General features: G+C 32.0%; 1 pseudogene; it reads left to right on the top strand.

The window, feature by feature from the left end:
• The first annotated feature begins 7,322 nt into the window (after positions 1–7,322).
• LOC102603822 (chitin-binding lectin 1-like) lies at positions 7,323–9,300 on the top strand (annotated as a pseudogene).
• Positions 9,301–11,409: the final 2,109 nt, after the last annotated feature.

Below are 11,409 nucleotides of genomic sequence, written 5' to 3'. Positions count from 1 at the left end.
CCCACCCCCACCTCCACCTTCACCCTCACCTCCTCCTCTACCTCCATCTCACCTCCACTTCCATACCACGATGTGGAAGCCAAAGTAGAATTCAAAATGTAATAAAACCGAAGAGTGTTGTAGTAATGATAAATATTAGAGCATTTTGATAAACATCTCGACACACATATAAGAATTTGTGTCGATGCTCCAATCAATTGAATAAGTTAAATATTTAACATTATTTACTTGTGAAATATGGTTTGTAAGTGAACCTTATATTTTTTTTTATCAATTTAAATTCGTGTTTATCCAAAAAAATTTAATTATTTTAATAAATTGACTAGAATGATTTTGTTATTTTAGATTAGTGTGATCGATCAATACCTGAGACTTGAGAGGAAAGATATCAAACTTTGCAAAGTTCAATAAAGTTGTTGATGGAGCATGTCCTACTGGTACAGATTGAATAAGGTTGTATCCATCGTCCGCCAAGAGTTATTGGAAGCTTGTTAATTGCTCAACGTTGTCTAGATTTTATTGGGACGCGATCGAATGAGTGTAATTATATTAATGCATATGAAATTAACTATCTCTATATAGATCTAGTGACGTGGTACGCCTAAAATATCAGCATTTATAATTACCTATACATATTTTTTTTAAACTCATTCAAGCCTTAAACCATTTAAAAAGAATCTTCAATTGAGTCAATTTAATTTCAAATTTTAACTCATTTTAAGATTCTTTATTTGTATTGGTGTAATGTATGTTCCCATATTAAAGGTATGAATTATTATGTATTTTATATCTTCTAGAATTTATCTATCAATTTGTAATTTTTTATTTTATTTTTTTGAGTTCATGAAATTCAAATTATGGTTATAAAAGTTAAATAACAATATGTTAAAATTATTCAGATTAAGCGGGTCAAATTGGACGGGTCATGATCCAACTAGATATTTAGCCTATTTGAGCCCAACTCATTTGAGTCAAAAGGAAATTTGGATGGATCATGATCCAGCCCAATATTTTTTTCAACCCATTTTAATATCTTTAATTTCACTCCAACCCCTAACTATACAATATAGCTTGCTAAAAGTCATAGAAAACATACAAGAACTATATAATATAACTTACTTAATTATACATGAGCTATATATTGATTATATGAATGATACTGTAATGACCCGGAAAGTCATTTTTAGAAATTTTTACAAATTATATTTTTACCCATCTCGGTAGTTGCCCTGAGTCACTTTTGATCAGTTTGTGAAGTTGGTTGGGAATTTTGAACTATTTGTTTAACTACGATTATTTAGTTGATAGATATTTGTTAAATAATTTATTTATTTAATTGGGGTTAATGGGTCAAGTCCATAATTTACTTGGTACCCTTTACCCGTGTATATAAATAAAATTAGTGAGATTTAACATTTTTAATTATTTTAGAAAAGAAAAATAAAGAGAATAGGGAGAAACCCTAAGCGGCATCAATGAGCAGCGAGTGCTCTTCCTTCACGTAAGTATTTTGGCTGAGCTTTTATGATTGTTGTTTTATACATAATTTCTAGTGAAAGAGTTTACACTAAATTGTCCCATTAGTTAACTAATATTTCCCACTAATAATAACATGCATGTGGCGTCAGTGCGACAGTCTTCTTAATGGTGGAAGGAAAAAGAGTGAACACTTAATTGTATATGCTATTAGAATTGGGTCTTAAGGGGACAAAATGTGAGTGACAAGTTATTATATATTGATACCAATTGATGAACGAATATAGGTTTGACATTTTTATTGGCTTATGTCGTATTTTAATGATTATTACTGCAATGTTGGTTGTAAAAGAAAGTAAGAAAATTGAATAGGAAAAGTTGAAACAAAGTCAGTGGCGTATGTATTGAAGTTGGGGTAAGAATCTGGTTGATTTCTAATGCCTAATCATTGTCCAATGAGACCTAATCATTGGACAATGATGGCCTAATCATTGGACGTGATTGTGGAGCTAATAGTTTAGTGAATTAATGTTTATAGTTGAACATTAGAAATATGTTAATCTGCAAATTGTTTTGAGGCACATCACTAATATTTGACATTAGTTAATATCTAGTTATCACATTGTGATTCAAGTTTTGATATATTAAGATGTGAAATTGAATACTGGGTATATTATATTATATGAAAATCTCAGGGTTGTAGTGTTTGGAGAAATTATGACTTAACCTTAGACTTGAAATTTAGGAAATATGAGATTTGACCTATTGGTTGGAATCAAGATTTAGGAATTTGATTATAAATTGAGTGAGTTTTTGGGTCTAGGCTAACCTATAGTAAAATGGGTGTTGCTAGTTTCAAAATCTTATTGTGATTATGTACTTGATTAGATTTGCATTGATTTGGAAGCTCAGCGAAAGGGAAAGGCTCAAGTCCCGGAGTGATTGTTCGATTACTTGAGGCAAGTGGATTTCTAAACTCTTGTTAAGTGTATGAAATTTGTGTATTTCCTTGTAATATGTGTTTGGGGGTAATGAGACTTGGTGATGGGTTGACTTGTCCACACTGATTAATTCTAAGGATGAAAAAGGGATAATAAAATGCAATGTGATTAATTGTTTGTGTGTGATGTGTTGAGAATGGTTTGAAAGGCTTGTTGAATCGTTGTTGATGTTGTATCATGATTGTGTTGTTGTGAATTGTGCAATGTTATGAAAATGGTCATCTCCTCATTATTTGTGTGAACATGTCATTTGCATTGTTCTGAGACATTGTTGTGACAAGTGTTATGTGAACTGAGAAAGAATAAGAAATTAAAGAGGATGTACCATTTCGAGGGACGTATCGCGCGCCGTGATGGATATTATATTTTGAGGGACGTATCGCGCGCCGCGATGGTTACTATTATCGAGGGTCGTATCGCGCGCCGCGATGAATGAATGGACAAATATGTCCCCCATGGGTCCCAGACTTAGAGACTACGGGTGTGTATCACTAGGTCAGACATGCATCACTATACTTGACATTGCATTGCACATATTTATCATTAGTGAACTTGATATTGTGTTTTGCTGATCTTGTGAGTGCCTTTCTATGGAACTTTGATTGATGAATATTGAGCATGTTGTTGAGGATATGTAATTGTTAGAGTGTTGTTGTTGAGCTGTGTGCTATGTGAATTATAAATTGTTAGGTTAGACTGGTTTTAAGCAGGTTGTAGTTGTGGCAGTTGTAATTGATGAATATTGAGCTTGTTGTTGAGAATATGTGATTGTTAGAATGTTGTTGTTGAGATATGCGTTTGTAAATTGTGAACTGTTAGGTTAGACTGGTTTTATGCAGGTTGTAGTTGTGGAGGTTCGGTTGGGGTGTAAGTAGTACCCGTATTCTATCCCCTTAGCTTGTGTTTAGAGGTTTACTTGCTGAGTACCGTGTGGTTTGGTACTCACCTCTTGCTACTATATTTTTTTTTGTAGGTTACTAGCCCGGACCTTTGTGATATTTTCTCTTCTCCTTGTCTGAGGCTTCTTGTGGAGGTTTGTGAGGTAACTGCTTGTCATTTCAGCGGACCTTTTTACTCCTATTTATGATCTTGTTCTTTTATAGAAACAAAGTCATTTGAGACTTGTGTTTTTCTTTTGAATCAATTGTAATACTTTAGAGGCTTGTACACGTGACAACCATATTTTGGGGGTATTTTTGAGTTGATTATAAAATTTCCGCATTTTATTGTAATGGTTGAGTTTTAGGCTGACTTGTCTTGGTGGGATAAGACGAGTGCCATCACGTCTATTTTTGGGTCGTGACAGATACTCTCAAAAAACTGAATATACTTTAACTATATATAAAGTATACACTGACTATACATGAAATATACACTGATTATTCAATCTCAATCAACTCAAAATCACCTCTAAAGTCTAAACAGTCCCAAAGTTTAGATATAAAATCCTCTCGATGTTTCGAATCTTTTAATATATAATTTGCTCAAAATAATTAACATTTCCGATACATCAAATTTTAAAGAAGAAAAAGGAGCAGAATATGATGAATAAGAAGACGATGAGGAAGGACGAAGAAGATGACCATTTCCTTTGGAAAAAAATAGGCCCAATGGCCAATTAAAATAAATTTTATAAATTGATAGGAGGATTACTTATCCCTAGGGATGATAATGGGGCGGGGCGAATGATTTAAGGCAATGTAGGATGGGTGGATTTAAGGTTTTGCGGGGCGGGTTAAAGTGAATTTTTTTAAAACTAATGCGGAGCGGGACGGGTTGTCGGTATATGTGATTTTATATGGGTTCAAACTTAATTTTAAATTTTTACATGTTATAAGAGTGATAAAACATTATTTATGAAGATAATTTAAAACTACTGAAATGTTCAAGATAGTAAATGAAAATGGTTCAATAAAAAAATACAATTTCTCACATGTTTCCAATTGACCTCTAAAAAATAAATTTTTAAGTCATTATCTATTAAATTAATACAACATGATGAAAACATGAATATATTTTTACGAATTTTATTTTTAGTATCAAACTTAACTAGAAAAAAAATATTAAAAAAATTATGCAGGACGAAATAGGGCGGACTGAAAATAAAAAATTATGCAAGACGAAGCGAGACGAATTAAAAATTTTATGGGTTAAGTTGAACACGCCCCGCCCCGCCCACACCCCGTACCGCTCCATTGTCATCAGTACTTATCCCTCACAGCTCTCCTAATATGATGGTTCTCCCTTTAGACACAATATATCAACAAAAGAAAAAAAAAACTCAATTATATATATATATATATGACGCTTCCTAATCATTTGTAAGTGAATTGTTGAACTTTTCTCTTATAATTTAAAAAAAGTAAATTGCTTAAAGTTCATGAGAATTATTGGAAATTTCTTCAATTTTTACCCCACATTTACATTTTTAGGTGATAATTTCAAAAAAGTTAATTGTTTATATTTATGAGTTTACTTTAAGTTATTTATATTTTCAAGAATTATTTGAAAATAACTAAAAGGCAAAAGTGAAAAATATGTTCTACACTTTTTGTCTTAATCAATATACTATCATTACAATTCACTTACTTTGAAATGAAAGTACCATTACATACTATAAGAATCAAAGTAATGTCTATAAAAGTGATTTATTATTTATTTTTTATAGGATCCTAGATTTAGAACAGTTATTTTTAAATTATTTTAAATATAATTGGTAGATGAGAGAAAGTTTACTCTAAATTATTACTTAATTGGTAGATGAGAGAAAGTTTACTCTACATTATTACTTCACTCGTGTGTTCTACATAATTTAAATATATTATTGTAAAAGATGGTTTATTGGAAAAAAAAAACATATCTGGCACTTTCTCTTCCCTTTTTGAAACCAAACATATAAATATTACGTGTTATGTGATATTACGTTCTACATAAGCAAGAAATCAGGAGTACAACTAATATAATGGTGACATAATGTTTGTCTTATGACTGACGGGCTCCTTTCCATTTTCCTTATCTTCATTTTCCTCAACTTCTAGTCTTAATTAATGACATATGGCATAGATTAAATTTAATGATTAAGATTTAATTAATTAAAATATATCTCTACCTAACCATGATTTAGATAATAAATATATTATTATTCAATTAAAAATAGTCTTATTATTTCTCCCTTTTTCTCCTTATTCCCTCCAAATCCAATTATTTCTCTCTTTTCTCCTTATTCCCTTCAAAATTTTCTTTGCTGTCATTTTCCAACATCGGAAATTATGGATGACTAGCATTATTATATGTGTAAACAATGATGATCAATTTCCTTACTTGCTAACAAAAAAAAAGTCTTTTTCTCAAAGGTATTATTATTATTGTTTGTTGTTTTTTCTATGATGAGTCATAATCAAACAAAAGTAGAAAAGAAGTGTAACTTAGATATTATACTTATTTCTCTTTGTTTTTCTATCCTCTGGGTAGCACATGATGGTTCACATTTCATGCTAGGTCATATGTCTATTAATTTTACATCATTTTCTCTCATATATTTGTTTCACCTATTTTCATATTATATTAACGGAAAAGGATCAAAATATTCTTAAATTATGTGAAATTGAATAAAAATATTTTTAAGTAATAGTTTGTTTAAAAAACGTCCCTAAAGTTGATATTTTAATCCAAAAAAGCAAAACATCTGAGATACAATCAATGTACTGGTGAAACAATATTGTGTTTTGAGTAAAATTATTATATATGAAAATAACGATAGTTAATTTCTTCACTCGTTTATAAAAAAAAGCTCTCCATTTTTTTCAAAGATACTATTTATTAAAATTTTGTTTATGTTTGTCTATAATGAGTCATTATCAAACAAAAGTAAAAAGATGTGTAGCTTGGTATTGTTCTCCTCTCTTATTTTTCCTTAGTAAATTCTTAGGGTAGTACATGATGGTTCGCATTTCATGCTAGGCCATATATATTTATTAATTTTGCGTCATTTTTTTCTAATTTTTAAATTTTTTTATTGTCGTATTAATTATATTAGTGAAAAAGGTTAAAATCTTCTTACACTCGCAAAATTGTACAAAAATATCCTCTATTAATAGTTCAATCTAAAATATCCCTAATATCAATACTTTAATCCAAAAAAGTAAAAAATCAGAGGTTTATAATAGTGACACAATATTTGTCTTGTAGCTGAAATTATAATATGTGCAAGGCGGTCAATTTCTTCACCCAATTGTTAAGCTAGCACTGGAATCAAATGAACATGAACCCAAAAGATGACACAATATTACCCCCTCTCTTTATTTTACTGGTCCAATATGTTAAAAATATAGTTTTACTTTTATTTGTCACTTTTAATATATTAAGAAAAAATAATTATTTTTTCTCATGTTTTACCCTTATTACTAATTACTTATTTTCAATTTTTTTTTTTAAGATCTAATACTAAACATCAATTAATAGGAATAGTGTGATAAAGTAGTCATATAAATCATCATTTTCTTAATGGATCGGTCAAATTCAAATGTAACAAGTAAAATTGAACGAAGAAAGTATGTATTGATATATTCAAAATCATAAGTTCCATTTTTTTTAAATTTTTATAATTGATTATATACGATCATATAAAGTAAAATGGAAAAATATTATGCAGGTAACAAGAAGTCACCTTTGAAGCCTGGTGCCATGAGGATGGATAGACTTAACTCACCTCCTTTAGAATCATAGCTAAGAAGTATATACATAATGCTTTTTATATATTATTAGTCGCTATCAATCAAAGTGATAATTTTGCTATAAATACTTGAGCATTTAACCAATTAATTCATCTTCATCAAATAATTATAACAAAATGAAAGAGACCACAATTAGCGTTTTAGCTCTACTGACTTTGTTCCTCCTTGAGGTGATCTCAGCCAATGAGCTATCTCTTCCCTTTCATCTCCCAATTAATGGAACCTTTGGCCTTGAAGTATTTCAAGGTATTAGTAATGCATCAGCCGGCGTGTACTTGAACGAGCTGGGAGAAAGTGGAATGCAGGCTGATGGCGCAAAATGTCCTACTGGAATGTGTTGTAGTATATGGGGTTGGTGTGGAACAACATCAGACTATTGTGGTTCTGGATTTTGTCAGAATCAATGTATTGGCCATGGCCCGTCCCCACATGGAAGATGTGGAATGCAAGCAGGTGGTGGCGTAAAATGTCCTACTGGACAGTGTTGTAATATATTGGGTTGGTGTGGAACCGAATCAGACTATTGTAATCCTGAATATTGTCAGAGTCAATGTTCAGGCCCCTTCCCAAAAGGACGATGCGGATGGCAAGCTGCTGGCGGATTATGTCCGAATGGACTATGTTGTAGTGTTGATGGTTGGTGTGGAACCACATGGGATTATTGTGCTTCCGGAATTTGTCAAAGCCAGTGCCCATCCACACCACCTCCACCTCCACCCTCACCTCCACCTCCACCTCCACCTCCACCCTCACCTCCACCTCCACCTCCACCTCCACCCTCACCTCCACCTCCACCTCCACCTCCACCCTCACCTCCACCTCCACCTCCACCTCCACCCTCACCTCCACCTCCACCTCCACCTCCACCCTCACCTCCACCTCCACCTCCACCTCCACCCTCACCTCCACCTCCACCTCCACCTCCACCCTCACCTCCACCTCCACCTCCACCTCCACCCTCACCTCCACCTCCACCCCCACCTCCACCTCCGTCTCCACCTCCTCCGTCACCTCCATCCCCAACCCCACCTCCACAATACCGATGTGGAATGCAAAAGGGTGGCAGGAAATGTAATATAACCGGAGATTGTTGTAGTATATGGGATTCCCACATACGAGTATTGTTCTCCTGGATATTGTCAAATGCAATGTCCAGGTCCATACCCAGAGGGACGATGCGGATGGCAAGCTGATGGTAAATTGTTAGTGAAAAACTTACAAGATAACAAAAATACAAGATTACAATTGAAAAATAAATATGAAGAAAATGAATTTCTTCAGGCTGAGGCGCGGATATCTCGCTCTCTTTAAGGAGATTCAAGCCCACTGCAGCAAATGTTTTCACCGGTCCAGCAGTAGTCCTTCTTGACTTGTCCCCTCCAGGATACAATTAGCCTAATCACAAAATATAACTCAACAACTCTGGACAAGAGTTGAGTCCAAAGCTCCACAACAAGAACACCTCCCTTCAACTAAATAAGAAACTCTCTTTTTTGACAAAACTTTATGCACTCTATATTTTTCTCTTGTATGTTGTGTGTCACAAACCAAATGAAGACCACCACTATTTATACTAGAGGAAGTCTTCCTAGCAATGAATAGGAAGATAATGGTGTAGTAAATAGTGAAGATAATGGTCTTAGGAGTTACATAGGTTACAAGAATAATGAAGGAATTAAGAATGAGATAATGGAGAACCATTACATCTTCTGCCAGAAAAACCACAAAACGGACAGCCACTATAAAGTTCTCATCAACGTTATAACAAAGTAATGGCAATTAAGCCAAATGATAATAAAGATGACATCAAATGTCATCAACTGTCTAACGGTAGTAAAGCACCTAATGATGTGTTATTAGGCAGAAAACAAATGACATTTAGCAAAGTATAATAATATTAAAATGCCACAACTGTAAATCATGTCCTACTGGTACTGGTCAATGTTGTAGTAACGATGGTTGGTGTGGGACAACATCAGATTATTGCGCTTCTGAACACTGTCAAAGCCAATGCAACACTACTACTCTAACCTCATCCCTCAAGAATCCTATTGAAAGTTTCATGCTCAACATTGTCTAGATGCTACTTCCCAAATACTAGCTACAGGATGTACTTGTACTCCTCTTTTGGAACTGCTGAAATAAATCCAATATTAATGCGTGTAATTGTAATGCATATGAAAAATGCATTAATTAATGTAAATAAATAAAGAACTTTTGTCTACTACCTTATTTTAATTATTACCAACGTTTCATAAATTGTGATGATATATATTTAAACTGTTATTTATTATTTTACTATTTAATAATGTTGTATTAGACTTGGAATGAAATACATTACTCCTTAAAATAGAGTCTTTAATTACCTAACCACTTATTCTTTTCATAATTTATACTTTCACTTCAAATCAGTCTCTCCCTCCTCCTTCTCTCTCAAACGATCTTCTTCTATTAAATTCACCTTTACTACTGCACTTTCAAAGCACCCCAACCATCATAATTTCGATTTCATCAACGAAAAAATCCAAATTATTAATACTTAGAGAAATCCAAATCTATTTATTATCTATCTCTTTCCTTTGTTTTTCTTTCTTCAAAAGTAACCCATCCATAACGGATGGGCACACCCATAATTCACATTTTCTATGCGATTCATGAGCTATTGTACTTACTTTGAGTCCGGAGCCTAAAGGGCAAACAAAATTGTCAAAAATTTCAAAAGGGCACATCACTTTTTATTCTAACCAAAAGGGTAAGCAGCGATTTTCCTCTGACAAACTGGCAGCGATTTTGTCTAAAAAAGTTATTTATTAAAAATCGCTGCTGTTTTTTTAATTAAAAATCGCTGCGATTTTGTAATTTATTTTAATTAAAAATCGTTGCTTTTTTCTTTAAAAATACTAAAACGGCACATCAAAAAAAAAATTAACCAAAAGGGCTTCTGACAAAACAAAATAAAAATTGCTGCATATTTTCTACAAAAAAAAAACTTTTTTTCTTCAAAATCGCTGCTATAGCAGCGAATTTGGTTAAGAATTTAAAAAAAAAGTTTTTCTTTAAATTTAATATTCTTTTATTATTATTTATGATATATAATTCAATTTTCCTCATGCTTCAACAATTTTATTGAGTATATTGTTGTCTTGTTTATCATTTTTATATTATTAATAAGTAATAATAGGCATGAAAATAATAGCACTCGGCATGAAAAACGCTGCCCCTGCAGCGATGTGTAAGGAAAAAAAAATCTGACTTAAAATCGCTGCCACAGCAAAACAAAAAAAAAAAAAAATTACAATGGCAGCGATTTTTAATAAAAAATATTTTTTTTTTTTTTTACAAAATCGCTGTTGTGACAGCGATTTTTAATAAAAAAAAGAAATTTTTTTTAGACGAAATCGCTGCTAGGGCAGCGATTTTGCCCTTTTGGTTAGAAAAAAAAGTGATGTGCCCTTTTGCAATTTTTGACAATATTTTTTTGCCCTTTAGGCTCCGAACTCTACTTACTTTCTAGCTTTTCAATCCCTTAAACATCAAAAGCATATTGTTAACACCCCTTTGTGCATTTATCGAAGAAAAAAAGAAGTTTAAAAAAAAGAGCTCAATTATTACCACGTCGAATGGTACAATCATTTCTGAATGTACCCTACCTAATAAAAGTCGTGTGTTCTTATTTTGCGTCCCCACAAATCACAATATATTAAGAAACAAAGACAGTACTAATAAAAAATTAATTAAGTCATATAATATTGTAGACATTGAAATTTTGTGAAACTCTATAAAATAAGTTTGATTTGAATCAGAATTTTTGGAGACTATTTTATGATTTCTATCATAAACTCCTAATTCATGCTTATATAAAGCGTAATATTATTTCTTGAAGAGACATTTCAAATATCTCATAAACTCATTAGATTCTACATCTACAATATTATAAAAGAGAGTTTAGGGCCAAGTATAATATATAACTTGGACATAACTCCCTTTTAATATATATATATATAAATATTATACTTGTGGGACTTTTAAAATTCTATTTTATACCCAAGTATAATATATAACTTGGACATAAACTCCCTTTTAATATATATATATATATATATAAATATTATACTTGTGGGACTTTTAAAATTCTATTTTATACCCAAGTATAATATATAACTTGGGCATAAACTCCCTTTTAAAATAATATAGAATAT

This window comes from Solanum tuberosum, unplaced genomic scaffold (assembly GCF_000226075.1).
Source record: "Solanum tuberosum cultivar DM 1-3 516 R44 unplaced genomic scaffold, SolTub_3.0 scf00497, whole genome shotgun sequence".
Taxonomy (NCBI): Eukaryota; Viridiplantae; Streptophyta; class Magnoliopsida; order Solanales; family Solanaceae; genus Solanum; species Solanum tuberosum.
This window is presented reverse-complemented; position numbering and strand designations above follow the sequence as displayed.